At 46.3% G+C, this 17,196-nt stretch overlaps 1 long non-coding RNA gene across 1 annotated transcript; it reads right to left on the bottom strand.

Annotated features, from left to right (window-relative positions):
• Window positions 1-234: 234 nt before the first annotated feature.
• On the bottom strand, window positions 235-12,750 carry LOC129636220 (uncharacterized). Its single transcript, XR_008706813.1, has 3 exons — window positions 12,548-12,750; window positions 6,681-6,817; window positions 235-867 (listed from the first exon to the last, which is right to left on the bottom strand). It is a non-coding gene; the product is annotated as an uncharacterized LOC129636220 (long non-coding RNA).
• Between the last annotated feature and the right edge of the window lie 4,446 nt (window positions 12,751-17,196).

Raw genomic sequence — 17,196 nt, 5'->3', positions numbered from 1 at the left:
GGTGGGACAGAAGACACGGCTCTTTGACTGTCTGCTGCTCCCTGCTTTCTTGCTCTATACTCCCTGCTTTGGTCATGAGGTCTCATAATGAATCTCACAAGGTTGGAGGCATGGGAGGGAGTGGTGAGTGGATGAGACAGTATCTGCTCGGCTGGGGACATCACAGTCTCTGGTATGGGCCGAGGGATAGAGCTGATTCTTCCTCTCGAAGGCACTTTCTTGGGATCTTCAGAGGTTCCCTTCTGGTTCCCTTTGTTCTGAAGTTTCCCTGACCTGTGAGTGACCCCCATCCAATTCAGCTGGATGTTGTGACACCTTCCTTTGCCATGGATATCCAGTGGTAAACCTCAAATCTCTTTCTGCTGAAGACACTCCTTCTTCTAGGCAGCTCCACTGACTTGAACACAAAAAGGCCCGAGGTCTACCTGGTCCACATCTGTCTGTGAGAAATGCTCATACACCTCTTGTTCTCTTAGAGTGAAGGCCAATCACAGCAAAGCGGCCCTCCCCACTGGAGTCATCGGCCAACTCTGCCCTCACCCAGCAGATTTCCAGGTGGGAGTCAAACTCCTGCTTCCAGTCCCCTTAATATTCTCAAGCGTGAGTCAGGTGGCAGTCCTCTATGCAGAAATACATTTCAAATTCCTGGACGTCATCCTGCTGAAGAACCCTCCAGTAAGTCTGGGAAGAGCACATAGCATTTTCTACTCTCTAAGTCCTGATTGAGCTGAGGGGTCCAAAAGTTGCAAAACCACGTTTGATTTCTCTCTTGTAAATTCTGCATAAAGGGGTAGGGCTGAAAAGCAAAGCAGGACATGTTCCATTCTATCTTGTCACACATTCTTGCTTCTCCAAGGGCTTTACGGTCTGGATGAGGGGCCAAAACAAAATGAGAAACAGCTTAAAAAGTGAGAAAAGAAATGTTACAAGTCAAGTAGCCTGAAGCCTCAATTGCATAGAACAGACGATTAGCACTATCAGGTTGGGGTTTGGGTGGGTGGAGGAAACCGGGACACAGGGTAGAGTCATAAGAGTATGTTTGTTCAGAGCATTCAATTTTAGCCTTATCTTACTGCTTTTCTACTTGAAATTCAAGATCTAAGCACTCCGTGGTGATGAGCCAAGCTTCAAGGGTTCTCCTGGCTGGAAATGACTGGCTGAGAAAATGCTCTGCGTCCAGGCGGCTCCTGCAGAGAGGTGCTGAGAATGATGAAATACACACTTATATTAAGCACCATATGCATGGAAACCTTGTCTTTTTAACCTACATGTGTTTTTGACCAATTCTAGAAATCTCCTGAGAAGCTCAGCACATGGGAGAAGGGATAAACTTGGATCAACAACAGTCACTGTACAGAAACATTTAGACACCCATTTCCTTCGATACATGTGGACACAATGCACTCTGTTGCTTAAGACTCTATTTCAGACACTGTGAGATACAGTCAAGTCTCTCAGGCAGCAATGCGATGAGAGTCACATACCCACCTCCCTCCCCCCACAACCAGACTCACTATGGGGCACAGTGTAATGACACATTTGAGTGTGAGGACAGTGAGGACCTGGTCAGCTCAGCAGGAAAGATGAGCTCCTGCCATATAGTCCAGGAAAACACCAGACTGTGGGAATCGACTGTGTCTCATTGGACTTCACCTCACCAAGTGCAGGCTGTGCTCAGTCATGGCCTCCAGGATTCCCAAATGCACAGGTATTAACTGTATTTGATGTTGACAAAGACTTTGGCAGGGTCTCTGGCTCACCACTCCCTAGACCTGGTAAGTCTCCCAGAATTTTTAGGCAGGGCTTAGTAAGTACCCAGTGCCTTTCCTGGCACATAGTTGGTCTTCCCTGAGTATATGTGGGTTGACTGAGTGAAAACTTGACGGGGAATGTCTGGGGTCCTGTGATATAAAGCATCTCTGGCTTTGACTCGGACTGGGATGGGGCCCCGGAAGCAGTGTTGGGAAAGACAGTCAAACCTTCCCAGGGTGGGGGTGGGGTCCCCATGCTCCTCAAAAGTCTTTGTTCTCTGGGCATTTCTCTCCACTTTCCTAGTTCTTGGCCTGGCGTCTCTCTCTGTAGGTTTGCTACAAGGACTTTCTTCTTCTGGAGGAAAATGACTATATTTGTTATAAAACTCTCACCAAGCTTCCACTAGGGTCACTTTAAATTGAGGTGGTTTGGGGGATAGAGCAGCAGAGAGCTCCCATAACCTCAGTTCTTTATTGCCAGAAGGTTCCACTTTACGAGCATACTAACTTTCTATTCCTGGAACTGAGGGTCATTTTCTCCATTTCTGGTCCTGCTGGGAAGGCTTCCCACAGATCTCTTTTCCTGGCGTGGCTCACCTCCCCAGAGACAAGTCGGGGCTGAATGGGGGAGTTCTTCATCAGCTTTGCACCTCCCCTTCCTGCACCTTCCTCAGGAGGGCGCTTGCGAGCTCCCTCCCCGTGAAATAGCGTTTAAGAGGAGGATATTTTCCAAGGGGCACCGGCTCACCAGTGTTTGTATAAAACATCCAAATTGTCACCATCGAAGGCTGTGAGCCCCAGGCGAGCAGCTGGAGGACGGCCAGGTTCCTGAACTCAGGCCACCAAGTGACTTCCTGGGGCTCCCAAGTCGGAGAGCAGCAGAGAAGAGAACCTCCCCACGGGTGGACTTGGCTTCCCCTCCTCCCTCCGGCAGGCTGGAGGTTTCTGAGGTTACAGACTGAATCCACTGTTTAATTTCTAACCTCCCATGGCTCCCAATTTAGGGCTCGCCTATGGGGTCCAACCACTCAATTAGGGCAGGCACTCAAGGCGGTGGTTGCTTTGATAGTGTGTGGTCGGAGGTGGCATCACACCCCCTCATCCAGCACCCCTTCCTTCCTCCAACAACAGCCTCCTTCAGGCTTCTTTATCTGGTAGCATCTCGGTGGCGGGTTAATGTTGTGGCAAACATCAAGTACTATTGACCTGAGAGCCACATTGGAACACGGTTAGGCCTTGGAAAACTGGGGCAGTCAAGGGAGAAGGGCCCCAGGATGGAGAAAATGGAAGCAAATAGTAGAACTGAAAACAACAAAGAAATGCCTTCCCTAGTTTGGACATTTGCCAAAAGTGACCTCTGTGGTGCCTCACTCCCCTCCCTGCAGGGTTGTAAACCACTTGCTCTAATTTTCTAATAACATGAATAGCTACTCTTTGTGGAGCCCCTACCTTTTAAGACAGGATCTTTTTCCTTCCTCCTTTACAGAGGAATGAATGGAGACTCAGAGAGGTTAATAATCTTCCCAAGGTGCCACAGGCAGTTGGTGGTGAAGCTGGTACCAAGTCCAAGTGTGTTCCAAAGCTGGTCTGCCCCATAGTTGCTCTGTCCCTGCCGAACTCTCACTCCTGCTCTCTCCATCTCTCTGTCTTTGTTTCTGTCTGTGTGTCTCTCTGTGGTCTGAATCGGGTACTGACCCAAATTTTAAGGTAGCCAGAGAATACCGACTTACCTGGATCATTCATTTGCTTTCGTTAAGAGTCATGGAGGAAGAGATGGAGAGGGCTGGGACACAATCTAGCACACGTTTTGTGAAGGACCCACAGGTTTGTACACTCCGATTCTGTTCACTCTTTTCTCTCCCTCCTGTTCTTGGCAACTGTCCCTTAAACCCGTCTGTTCTCTGCCTCTAATATATTATGCTGATATTTTATTACCAAACAATTACATCCACTAATTTGAAAAGGAAACGAGCAGGAAATTGCAATTATAAGAGTAAAAGCAATGCTCTTTTATTTCTCCCCTTTATGCATATGAAATATGGTTTGTCATTGCTGCACAACAGACTTTCCTCCTCTTCCAGGGCTCTTCACTGCCTTGTCTTTAATAATTGAGCAGAAACAAGAGTCATAATTAGATTCCTGATAACAGAGGAGCTATCCATGGGTTTGCAGATGTGGAGGCTGAGCTTGGAGCCAGGGAGCCACCATCATGCTGTTATAGGAGAAAACATGCTTCATGTTGTTTCACTTGAGTACCTTCCAAGGCATTCTGTACATCCATGGTCGTCTGTGTAGATTATTTGTTCCCACTATTGTTTTTCTCTGTCTTGGTCATGTTTTCCCACCCCACTGACACTGGGCTTGGTCAAGACTTGCTTTGGTCAATGGAATATGGATAGATGAGATGTACACCTCATTTAACTGAGCAGAAGCTTTCCATATGCTTGTGTGATTTGACCCTGTTTCCCTTGAGCGACACTCAGGAAGGCGACTGCTCCATCTAGGTCCCTGAGTGACTATGGTTTGCAGAAATGCCCTGCTGACTCCTGATGGATGTGTGGCTAGAGCAAGAAATAAACATTTGCTGTTTTAGGCCACTGAGATCTGGAGCTATTTTTTTAAATCACAGAATAGCCCAGCCAACCTGACTGATATATCTGTGATCTCATTTGGTTCTCATTATATCCATGGGATTGAGAAGAGGCTGACCACCCTGGGTAGTATGTGGGAAAGAGCCAGTGATGTGAAATCAAAGGGACCTTCAGGCTTAGACAAGCAATACAGTGTCTCTGAAATCCTGTCCCTTTTTAATACTGCTTACCTTGAAAGTTCCTGAGAATCAGAGTCAGTGTATGCTAGAGGTCCTGACATAGTGCCCATCACAGAATAAACACCCAATAAAAGATAATTTAAAGTATTATCTTTAGAATCCTCTTTTGATTATGTCCATTGAATAGATAAGAATGTGGAGGCTAAACCAGCTGAAAAGACCTGCTTGAGCTAATTTCATAACAACTGAAGTGTGAGCTTCAGAGCTGTGTCCAGAGTTGTCTCCCTGGACTAAATGTGTTCCCTGAGTGGTATGCCCCGAACTGTGCTAAGGGGTCTAGGGTGGGGTTTGGTGGCAGCCGACACGTCAAGAGATGACAACACTGATCCCTGGAGGCAAGTAATCTACATAGTGAGATGAGCTAGATTACAGAGGCAGCCCCAAAGAAGCAACTTGTTTATCTGAAGTACATGCTATTCTAAAATTCCAGCTTTGGGTGCATAAGAATCCCCCAAGTGGCATCTTAACATGTGGATTCCCTGGTTCTGCTCCTAGAATTTCTAGCTTAATGCTATCCTATCTGATCAGCACATGACAGGATCCAGCATTGGGGTCCCTGGGTTCAAGTCCCTCCTCTGCATCTCCAGGTTAATGACACAACCTTGGGCCACCACTCTGTACCCCAGTTTCTTCATCTGTGAGATGGGACTATGTGACAGTTATGTATTACAGTGTGAGTTAACTTGGGTAACACATGCAGAGCTTATGGCCCTAAGCAAGCACTCAGTAAGTGTTACCCACTAGTATTCTGATGCAGGGGTTCTGAGAACCACTTGTCCAGAAATTTCTCTAAGGAATGGTCCAGGGCCTTCTTTGGTCTCCTACCTGGGACACCTCCATGGGAATTTTAGAGGCAATGGCCTCCACCAAGGTGGGGTCTGTTGGAGGGGGTTTCAAGTCATGGAGGCTTTGAGTGTGGAACCTATTTAGGTCAAGCAGTTCTTTTGTTGTTTATTGTTAAATCGTGTCCGACTCTTTGCAACTCCATGGACTGCAGCACACCAGGCTTCCCTGTCCTTCACCATCTCCTGGAATTTGTTCAAACTCATGTCCATTAAGTTGGTGATGCCATCCAACTATCTCATTCTCTGTCGCTCCCTTTTCCTGCATTCAGTCCTTCCCAGCATCGGGGTCTTTTCCAAAGAGTCAGTTCTTCACATCAGGTGACCAAAGTATTGGAGCTTCAGCTACAGCATCAGTCCTTCCAATGAATATTCAGGATTGATTTCCTTTAGGATTGACTAGTTTGATCTCCTTGCAGTCCAAGGAACTCTCAAAAGTCTCCAACACCACAATTCAAAAGCATCAGTTCTTCAGCGCTCAGCCTTCTTTATAGCCCAACTCTCATATCCATACATGACTACTGGAAAAACCATAGCTTTGCTTATATGGACCTTTGTCAGCAAAATGATGTCTCTGCTTTTTAATACACTGTCTAGCTTTGTTATAGCTTTTCTTCCAAGGAGCAGGCATCTTAATTTCATGGCAGTTCTTCTTGTTAGCTATTAAACTGGAAATAGGCCATCTCCTTCTGCTCACTTTTGCAGAGGTTTGCTCCTGGGAGAAGACCCTTGTTAGCAGACTTTGTTTGTGGACAATCTCTGGCTGGCGGGTGGGCAAAAATCTGGAGAAGTTCCTGGCACTTGGTGGCCTGAGGCTGGAGTCAGGGTTAGATTTGCCTCAAATGAATTGTTTCACTTATTGCTCATGCCTGGTGCCAAATGCCTCATTTTGCCCCTTGCTAATCATCAGATTAAGAGTCAATTTACTACAAGAGTGGTTTTCTTCTTTAATTTCTTTGAATAATTCATGTCCAATTCAGGAAGATTGAACATGGTCCGATCTCCCTCCCCGTATGCCTGTCCTGGCTCCCCAATTTCTCTTACTCTTCTAAGTCCACGCCTCAGGAAGCCAACCTCCCAGGGTGACATGCCTAGGCTGTGAGAAGGCAGAGAGGGTCTTCTCCGGGGAGAGCTGGGCCCTGAGCTGGGAAGGGCTGCCCACTTCCCACCCTGGGAAGGGTGCAGGAGGCTGCTGCCACGGACGTTGTGCCCTGAGCCAAGAAGGAGCCAGAGGGTGTGCAGACCATGGCTACTTACCACATCGGCTGTCAGTATTCAAATTCCAGCTCTTCCAGGGGTTCAGGTGGAGACTGTAGGCAACACCTCATCTCCTTATTGCTTCAGTGTCCTGACTTGCAGGAAGGATGAGAACAGTACCTCCTCATCATGCTGTCCTGAGGATAAAAGCAAAAATGTAGAAAATACAGAAACATATAAGAAGAGAAAACGTAAGTAGAAACCACTTTGAAGGAGGTTGGTGTGTGATAATCTCTCAGTTAACATTGGCTGTTATCATTATGTATCTCTTAGATCAGACTTTGAAGTTTATGATGAGGTATAGGTTCTATTGTATTTTATTTGTTCAATTAAAAATTAATTTTAATTACAGAAGGAATTCATGAATACATTCTCCTTGTAAAATTTAAAACATTACAGTGAGAATTATTTCCATGTGCCTGTTCTCATTCTTAGCTCCTCTCCAGGGTTTATCACTTCTAAGTTTAGTATGTAGCCTGATTAAACACTTTAGAAGGCATCTACATACATACATGTGATTGTGGAAAGTAATAGAATATATCCAAGTTTGCTTGCAATGCAGGAGACACAGGAGACCTGGGTTTGATCCCTGGGTCTGGAAGATCCCCTGAAGGAGGAAATGGGAACCCACTCCAGTATTCTTGCCTGAAAAATTCATGGACAGAGAAGCCTGGTGGGCTACAGTCCATGGAGTCCCAAACAGCCAGACATGACTGAGCGACTGAGCACACACAAGTATTATCCATCATCTATCTAATCTAGTATAAATGGTGTATACTTATATGTCATTTTCACTCAGCACATGTGTTAGAGATTATTTCATTTCAGAACATAAAGGTATACCTTATTTATTTTAATAACTTCATACTATTTCATATTATGGGGATATCACATTTAATTTAGCCACTGTTTAACATTTTTCTTTACTGTAGAAAGTGCTGTGCTATATATTATTGTAGGTGTCTTATTGTATGTATACATCTTAAAATTTTCTCAAGGGTTGCAAAATGAGCTCTCTCCACTTTCAGTTGTGAAAATGTACACTCCCCTCAACTGTGTATAAATTATATGCTTTCATACCAACTCATCATCCTTTCATATTACCTAATTTAATTTTGCCAACCTAAGATGTATGAAGAAGGCGATGGCACCCCACTCCAGTACTCTTGCCTGGAAAATCCCACGGACGGAGGAGCCTGGTAGGCTGCAGTCCATGGGGTCGCGAAGAGTCAGACATGACTGAGTGACTTCACTTTCACTTTTCACTTTCCTGCATTGGAGAAGGAAATGGCAACCCACTCCAGTGTTCTTGCCTGGAGAATCCCAGGGACAGCGGAGCCTGGTGGGCTGCCGTCTATGGGGTCGCACAGAGTTGGACACGACTGAAGCGACTTAGCAGCAGCAGCAAGATGTATGAAAGGATACAGAATTTTATTAGTGTTTTAAATAAAAGTTTTCTTCTTCCTAGTTAAGTGGAGCCACTGTATATGTGTATTGGCTGTTTGTATTTTCTCTTTTGTGGCTGATCAGTTGTGATTGTTGCCTATTGTTTTATTGAGTTAGGTTTCTTTTTCTTATTTATTTGCTTTTTCATTTATTTGAATACACTTTACTTACAATTATCATATTAGTTTCAGGTATAAAACATATTGATTTAATATTTTTATAGATTATACACCATACATACAAAGTTGTAAATTATTCACTATGTTCCCTGTGTGATTTATTTATAACTGCTAGTTTTTACCTCTTAATCCTCTTCATCTATTTTGCCCCCCTCCCATTTTGTGATAACTACTGGTTTGTTCTCTGAATCTGTGACTTTCTTTCTGTTTTGTTATATTTGTTTTGTTTTATAGATTCCATATACAAGTGAAAACATTTTTCTCTGTCCAACTTATTTCACTAAGCATAATACTCTCTAGGTCCATCCATGTTGTTGCAAGTGGCAAGCTTTCATCCTTCCTTATAGATAAGTAATACTCTATTGTGTTCAGTTCAGTTCAGTCGCTCAGTCGTGTCCGACTCTTTGCAACCCCATGAATCGCAGCACGCCAGGCCTCCCTGTCCATCACCAACTCCCGGAGTTCACTCAGACTCACTGACTCCATCGAGTCAGTGATGCCATCCAGCCATCTCATCCTCTGTCATCCCCTTCTCCTCCTGCCCCCAATCCCTCCCAGCATCAGAGTCTTTTCCAATGAGTCAGCTCTTCGCATCAGGTGGCCAAAGTACTGGAGTTTCAGCTTTAGAATCATTCCTTCCAAAGAAATCCCAGGGCTGATCTCCTTCAGAATGGACTGGTTGGATCTCCTTGCAGTCCAAGGGACTCTCAAGAGTCTTCTCCAACACCACAGTTCAAAAGCATCAATTCTTCGGTGCTCAGCCTTCTTCACAGTCCAACTCTCACATCCATACATGACCACAGGAATATCCATAGCCTTGACTAGACGGACCTTTGTTGGCAAAGGAATGTCTCTGCTTTTGAATATGCTGTCTAGGTTGGTCATAACTTTCCTTCCAAGGAGTAAGCGTCTTTTATGGCTGCAGTCACCATCTGCAGTGATTTTGGAGCCCCCCAAAAATAAAGTCTGACACTGTTTCCACTGTTTCCCCATCTATTTCCCATGAAGTGATGGGACTGGATGCCATGATCTTCGTTTTCTGAACGTTGAGCTTTAAGCCAACTTTTTCACTCTCCTCTTTAACTTTCATCAAGAGGCTTTTGAGTTCCTCTTCACTTTCTGCCATAAGGGTGGTGTCATCTGCATATCTGACGTTATTGATATTTCTCCTGGCAATCTTGATTCCAGCTTGTGCTTCTTCCAGTCCAGAGTTTCTCATGATGTACTCTGCATATAAGTTAAATAAGCAGGGTGACAATATACAGCCTTGACGTACTCCTTTTCCTATTTGGAACCAGTCTGTTGTTCCATGTCCAGTTCTAACTGTTGCTTCCTGACCTGCATACAAATTTCTCAAGAGGCAGGTCAGGTGGTCTGGTATTCCCGTCTCTTTCAGAATTTTCCACAGTTTATTGTGATCCACACAGTCAAAGGCTTTGGCATAGTCAATAAAGCAGAAATAGATGTTTTTCTGGAACTCTCTTGCTTTTTCCATGATCCAGCAGATGTTGGCAATTTTATCTCTGGTTCCTCTGCCTTTTCTAAAACCAGCTTGAACATCAGGAAGTTCACGGTTCACATATTGCTGAAGCCTGGCTTGGAGAATTTTGAGCATTACTTTACTAGCATGTGCTGCTACTGCTGCTAAGTCGCTTCAGTTGTGTCTGACTCTGTGCGACCCCATAGACGGCAGCCCACGAGGCTCCCACGTCCCTGGGATTCTCCAGGCAAGAACACTGGAGTGGGTTGCCATTTCCTTCTCCAATGCAGGAAAGTGAAAAGTGAAAGTGAAGTCGCTAAGTCTTGTCCGACTCTTAGCGACCCCATGGACTGCGGCCCACCAAGCTCCTCCATCCATGGGATTTTCCAGGCAAGAGTACTGGAGTGAGGTGCCATTGCCTTCTCTGAGATGAATGCAATTGTGTGGTAGTTTGAGCATTCTTTGGCATTGCCTTTCTTTGGGATTGGAATGAAAACTGACCTTTTCCAGTCCTGTGGCATGTATAAATATGCAACATCTTCTTTATCCATTTGGATAAACTAAAAAATGGATTAAAAACTTAAGTGTCAGACCTGTAATCATGAAAACTCCTAGAAGAAAACAGGTACTACACTCTGTGACATCGGTCTTAGCTATGTTTTTATGAATTTGTCTCTTCAGGCAATAGTAACAGAAGCAAAAATAAACAACTGAAGTCTAATCAAACTAAATAGCTTTGCACAGCAAAGGAAACCATCCAGAAAACGAAAAAGCAACCTGCAGGATGGGAGACAATATTTGCAAACAATAGGTCTAATAAGGGATTAAATCCAAAATATATGAAGAACTCCTATTATACAATTCAATATCAAAGAAAAAAATCCAATTAAAGTATGGGCAGAGGACTCAAATAGGCATTTCTCTAAAGAAGTTGTTCAGGTGGTCAATAGGCATAAGAAAAGATCTTAAGACTGCTAACCATCAGGGAAAAACAAGTGAAAACTACCATAAGATATCACCTCACACTTGTCAGATTGGCTATGATCAAAAAGACAACAAATAACAAATGTTGAGGATGTGGAGCAAAGGGAACAATAATGTGGGCGGGAATATAACGTGGTGCGGCCACTGTGGAAAGCAGTATGGAGGGATCTTAAAAATAGAAAAATAGAACTACCTGCGGTCCAGCAAATCACTCCTGAGTGTTATCTGAAGAAAATGGAAACACTAATTTTAAAAGACGTATGCGCCCTAATGTACATAGCAATATTATTCACAATAGTCAAGATACAGAATCAACCTAACTGTCCACTGACAGATGAACAGATACATATAATTTTAATTACTTTTGCAGATCTTTTAAAAACATACTTTGGATAATGACTTTTTCTGTGTTACAGTGTTGTTAGTCTCTCATGTCCGACTCTTTGTGATCCCATGGACTGTAGCCTGCCAGGCTCCTCTGTCCACGGTATTTCCCAGGCAAGGATACTGGAGTGGATTGCCATTTCCTTCTCCAGGGGATCTTCCTGACCCAGGGATCGCACCCAGGTCTCCTGGATTCAGGGAGATTCTTCACCCCCTGAGCCACCAGGGTTAAACTTGTAACACCACTGTGTTATATTTGGTGACAATATCTTCTCCCATCCATTATTTGCTTTTGGCTTTATATGTATGCTTAATTTAGATTTATTCCATTTGTATTACCCTGTTCTTTAATGACTTGCTTTTGTGTCCTATTTTTAAGTATACTTTCTCCATCCTCAACATCATAAACACATTTTCCAAAATTTTCTTCTATTTATAAAAAGTATTAAGTTTTTCATCCATCTGGGCTTTCTTTTGTAAATGATGTAAGATCTAATTTTTTATACTAGGCATTGAGCTAAGAGCTTTATCTGTGTGATCCCAGTCATTCAAACTATCTGAAACATTAGGCATTCTGACAGTCATCTTACAGATGAGGAAAGAAACTGAGAGAGATGCTGTAATTTGCCCAAAGGTCCCAAAGGCCAGTGCAGAGCAGCCGTCTGAAATGACGTCTATCTGTGGGATGACACAGGTCGACTTTGCATGTCCAAATGCCTCCCTGAGAGCTCCCAGCAGGCTGAGCACTGGCTGATCTCACTAAAAGGAGGAATTTGGATCAGGCGGGGAAGACCCTCTTTCTTTTAGGACCTGAAATCACCGAGCATCACTGAAGGCCAGGAAGACAAGCACTAAAGGGGCAATGGACTTAAAAAGGGTGAAGAATGCCACAGTCTCAGCAACGCTGCTGATGTGAAGCATCTTTGGGGTGCTGTCCTCTAGGATATGGGAGGGTCTCGATGGGCATCCTGCCCAGGCCGGTCCTGTCCCCCATTACCAGGACACTGGTCCAGGCTTTGTTCCTTTCTCCTTACAGCAGAGGGTCTAGGAGGCTGGGGGCACAACCTCTTCTTTGTTACCCATTTCTGTTGTGCCCCTTAAGAGGAAGAGTGAGTATGGGGTGGGGGGCCTAGAGAGGGGCAACAGAAGGAGGAAGGGAAATGCTCTTTCTGGTTTTACTCTGCGAATCTCACCGCCACCATTCACTCACCTGTGTGGGCTGGAAGCCGGGCTCAACCGCTCCATCTCTCCCCAAAGAGCTGTGAACCACACACTTAGCAATGCAGAGAGATGGCTCCAGGCACCCTCAGCATTTATTATAAATCACTGAGACAGGAAAGATATGAGTCCCCACCTGCAGAATCACTGAAGCAGTGACTGTGGGCATATCTTACCTGAAAACGATTTCCCTGCTTTCTTCACAGCACAGGAGGCTTCGGGGGCCAGACCCAGAGGAGCTGTTCCCTGGAGCAGCATTCTCAAGTCCTGGGACAGTTTTCTCGATCTGATCCTTACAGCAAAACCCTCTTAAATGCTGGCATTTCCTGACCTGCTTCAAACTGTCTCCCCTTAAAATACAGCCTCGGAGACCCTCCTCTGGTCCTGTGGTTTCACCTTCAGGCCTGAATTAGGATACATTGTTGTTATCTGCTACCTACTGATAGCTTTTAAACCCCTTAAGGGAAGGAGTGGTCTTCTTTGTGGAAGATCAATGAAGGGTATTTAATTTCTTTGTTAAAAAGTACAGGGGAAAAAAACCCCCCCGCAATCTTCTTTTTTCTAATGAAAAAGCAGCTGATATTCAAATCAGCTGATTTCTTCTCTGTCCCTAGAACACAATACAATCATTCGCCCCTCAAAATCTTTGTCAAAATAGTTGACAAAGCGATGCCCTCTTCTATGCATGCATGTCAGGCTTTTCTGTCCCTGGGATTCTCCAGGTAAAAACACTGGAGTGGATTGCATGCCTATCCTGCAGGGGATCTTCCTGACCCAGTGATCGAACTCGCACCTCCAGTGCCCCCTGCACTGGCACATGGATTCTTTGCCACTTGAGGCACCTGGGAAGTGGGCCCTTTTCTATGTCTGAGCTCAGTTGTGTTGACCCAGCTGACCTTGATTCATTTCAACCCTAAAGCACATCCTGTAACATGGGCGGTGGGGAGAAGTGACCCTCTCTGTGTGGTTTGCCCTGGCACCTCTCCCTTGGCCCTGGAGCTGACCCCGTGCATCCCAGCTGCAGGGGAGGCTGTGTAGAGCCCTTCACTGGGCAGGTCTGGCCTGTGGTTTGGACCAGCCGGTGCTGCCCTCTGCTATTCAGATCAAATCTCATCATCATCAGGCGAGGACGCCCTCCAGATGGCCCCACACGTGCACAGATGCTGCTGCGAAGGCGTGCATCAGCCCGTTAGCGCATCGGCCCAGATCAGTTCACCAGACTAACTAGTGCATCTTATTGGCTCTGTCACTTCTTGGTGGGCAGCTTCCTACCCAGTTCCCTTAGCCTCTCTTTCTCAAACCCAGACTCACACAATAGAGCGGGTCCCCCAGTACTTTGGATTTAGCAAAACTTCTTTTTTAAAAAATATTTATTTATTTTGATTGGAGGATAATTACTTTACAATATTATGATTTTTGTTTTTGCCATACATCAATATGTATCAGCCATAGGTATACAAGTGTCTCCTCTGTCCTGGACCCCCTTCCCGTCTCCCTCCCCACCCTAGCCTTCCAGGTTGTCTCAGAGCACCAGCTTTGGGTGCCCTGCTGCATGCCTCAAATTTGCACTGGCCATTTATTTTACATATGGTAACGTATATGTTTCAGTGCTATTCTCTCAAATCATCCCACCCTTTCCTTCTCCCACTGAGACCAAAAGTCTGTTCTTTATGTCTGTGTCTCCTTTGCTGCCTTGTATGTAGGATCCTCAGTACTGTTCTAGATTGCATATACATATGTTAATATACGGTATTTGTCTTTCTCTTGTACAGAGTGAAGTAAGTCAGAAAGAGAGAGCCTTCCCTCTTGATGGAGTAGTGGGAGAGATAGCAATTTTCCCTGTACTGAAAATGATTGAATGAAGAAAAAATTATCATATGACATCCCCCACCTGCCTCAGGGAAGGCAGCTTCCTTTCAGATAAATGGATGGCTTGTGGACTATTGTATTGTTTATGGTGGTCCCTTGAGGTCACAGGTCAAGGTCACACCCTGGATCCCCTTTGCATTCATGGCACAATAATTTCCCAAGTTGACTGCAGAGAAGTGGACCCTCAGCAGGAAATGGGAACCTTGGTGGGAGTCCAGTGGGCAGTCTTTGTCTTGGCCACAGAGCATGTGAGGGTCTCACTGCTTGACTTTGCCGCTGCATGTGGGGAGTTGAGGGCAGCCTCCCAGTCGTGGTCTCGGCTGCCTCCCCCATCAACATCCAGACCATCCAGGTGCACTGCAGCTTATTTCCTTTATGTGATCTCTGACTCATGGAGTGTTCCCACCTGGGCAGGATGCAGACAAGACTTTCGCTTCCCCCCCTACGCTGTGGAGATGGTGGGGATGTGAGTTCCTAGAGGACCAGCTGTCTCAGTGGTGGGTGATGGTGCACAAGAGCCCTCTTCTCCCTGAGCCCTGGGGGAGAGTTCCCAACTTTGCCAACCCTGGCAAAGGTGGTCTCCCTATCGGTTCCATAGAGGGTGCTTTCAGTGTGGTCTCTCTCGCTACAATTAGACTCCATTTATTCCTCAAACCTGAATGAATGATCCTATGGGAAAACATGGTGGAGACCTTGTTTTGGGAACAAAGTTGGCCAAGGTAATCAAAGGAGACTTTAGGAGACTTCAGGTTTGATTTTGAGTTAGAATTACTAACGAGAGAACAAAAAGAGCACTTGGCTTTGATGTCGGAGAGTGGAGAGCCCACAGGCTGTGCATAGAAAAGAGCCAAGCAAGGCTGAGGGTGGGCAGTGGGAGAGGGCTGGGCTGTCTGGGGAACAGGTGGGAGTTGAGGGAAGTGAGAGGCCAGCAGGCTCCAGTGGCATGCGAAGCCTTGAGTGTGACTGGTCAGCGTGTTGAGTCGTGTCCGACTCTTTTGTGACTTCATGGACTGTAGTCCCCCAGGCTCCTCTCTGCATGGGATTCTTCAGGCAAGAATACGGGAGCGCGTTGCCATTTCCTCTTCCAGGGGATCTTCCTGACCCAGGGATCGAACCTGTGTCTCCTATATTGCAGGCAGATCATTTACAGCTAAGCCACTGGAGAAGTCTTGAGTGTGACTAGGAATCCAGATATTGTCTGTCTGTAAAGGAAAAACACTTCTGAAGACACTGCAGGCCGGCTTGATTTAGAAAAGGCATGTTGCACGTGGCTTTGGGGAACAGAGTTACGCCATACAAACAAATCCAGCTGCACAACCAGAGGGTTACTGCATGTACCTTTAGATCAGACTGAGCTCGTCCCTGAGGGAGGGTCTATGGGCACTGAGGGCCAAGGGCCACTGCTGTCAGATTTCAGAATTGACCCTCATAAAAAGGTCCCTGGGAAGTGGATTATAGCTATGCTTCAAGTCAGGCCAAGCAGAACTTCCAGAGTTCATGGTAAGCCCAGCACGTCTTCCTTCCAAGGGTTCAGAAGAGTCAGCAGAGACCGTGAGCGTGCCTGGGATCTCTCCTCTGTGCAGGGGACATAGCCCCAAATCTCCGGCAATTTAACAATCAGGATGGCAGTGTGGGGTTGCCTCAGACTAGCAGGCAGTGCTGGGGGAGGGCAAAATTAGGGGTCAGAAGGAGGTTTGACCTCTTAGAGTGGGGAGAATGGGCTGGGACAGGGAGGGGTGAGGTACTGAATGATGGGGAGGACAAAATGCGGTCATCCCTCAAGAGGAAACCATCCAAATCACTTTTGCGAGTGCATCAGCGTGAGTGAACATCTTTATGGCAAAACCATGCTGGGGGCTGGTCAACACCCAAAGTGAAATAAATGGAGCCCTACTCTTTCAAGACCTACCTGCCATGAAAGACACCATTCATTCATTCATTCATCCACTTATTCAGTCATCCCACAAACGCTGAACTTCTGGCATGTACCAGCCCTGTGCTGGTGCTGCGAACATGGCCCCAATGGGAAGAACACAGTGAGTCCACTCGAGAAAGGGCCAAACCATCTCAAGAACGCCTTCGAGGTTCTAGAGGGCAAGGATGATGAGGCTGAATTGCGTTGGGCCAAGAAGAAGGCCTCCCCAAGAAGAAGACTGATTGAAAGAAATGAGCAATCAATGTTTATTGGCTCATAGGGTTGGAGGTGGTGCATGGGGTGCCCAGCCAGTAAACACATACTTGGGCCATGATGTGGGTGACAGTCAAGTATGAAAGAGTGCTGAGAACAAGGGATGAGGGAGGGAGATGAAGGCAGGAAGGATCCCACAGGGTCATGGGGAGGAATCAGTGGTGTGTGTGTCGGGGGGAGCCTTGGGCACCCAGAAGCAGTCCTGTGCCCCCTGTGCTGGGCTCTGTGGTGCTGGCGCTCTGAAGGCACACAGACCACAGAAACGAGAAAGAAGAGCTTTGGCTCTCATTCCTGTGACTTCCCCTGCGTCTTAGAAAAGGCATGTGGAACATGGGGAAACCACTTTCTGAGGCTGATGCTGCAGAAACGGGCTTCCTGGGGACAGATGTGCTTTCATGCCCTGTTCATAGAGGAAGGGGTGTGAGGTGAAGCTCTGAAGACTTCTCCAGCCCTCTGCTGAGACCCAAACCCCATCCTGCAGGAGTGGACCCAGGAGGGGAACCCTCCCCAGCGTGCAGCCCCTGAAGGCAAAGGGGCAGGTGGGAAGGGACAGAGAGGAGGAAGGGAGATTCTGAGGCCTGGGAATCCGCCTCCCTGAGGGGCCCTGGCTGTCTCAGGTCATGCTTTTTCATGCGGTTTACACAGCCTGTTCGCAGGGCCATCTTAAATATCCCCAGAGCACACAGCCGCCTGATAGCAGGACTCCCCATCTTTCTTTGCGGCTGTCTGCAGGTCTGCCTCAGGTGCTTTTCTCGTTTGGCTTAAACA

This window comes from Bubalus kerabau, chromosome 21 (assembly GCF_029407905.1).
Source record: "Bubalus kerabau isolate K-KA32 ecotype Philippines breed swamp buffalo chromosome 21, PCC_UOA_SB_1v2, whole genome shotgun sequence".
Classification (NCBI taxonomy): Eukaryota; Metazoa; Chordata; class Mammalia; order Artiodactyla; family Bovidae; genus Bubalus; species Bubalus kerabau.
Note: the sequence above shows the minus strand (reverse complement) of the source record. Positions and strands in the feature narration are given on the sequence as shown.